This window comes from Eimeria tenella, genomic scaffold (genome assembly GCF_000499545.2).
Source record: "Eimeria tenella Houghton genomic scaffold, Eth_scaff3192, whole genome shotgun sequence".
Taxonomy (NCBI): domain Eukaryota; phylum Apicomplexa; class Conoidasida; order Eucoccidiorida; family Eimeriidae; genus Eimeria; species Eimeria tenella.
In genome coordinates, this window is record NW_013543043.1 from 1,107 (window position 1) to 1,437 (window position 331).

Consider the following 331-nt stretch of genomic DNA (forward strand, 5'->3'; position numbering starts at 1 on the left):
CACGTCCCAAAGAATACACTTTGAAGCAATCCATTTATTTATTTGCTTATTTTATTTTATCAATTAATTAATTAATTAATTTATCCATTTGTCTCATAAAAGTGTCTATTCGCCTCACTGCAGCAGAGACGGCCTTTTGTGAGATCTCATAAAACTCCGAGGCTTTCATTTGCAAATTAATTTAAATATTATTTTAATTTAATTTAGTTATTATTTTTGCATCTGCAAATAAAGCAACCATTTCATTTTACTTGCAAATCTGCTGCTGAAGCCCGTATACTGCAGGCTAGAAGCAGCAGCAGCACTAGCAGCAACCGCCGCCGCCGCCGGG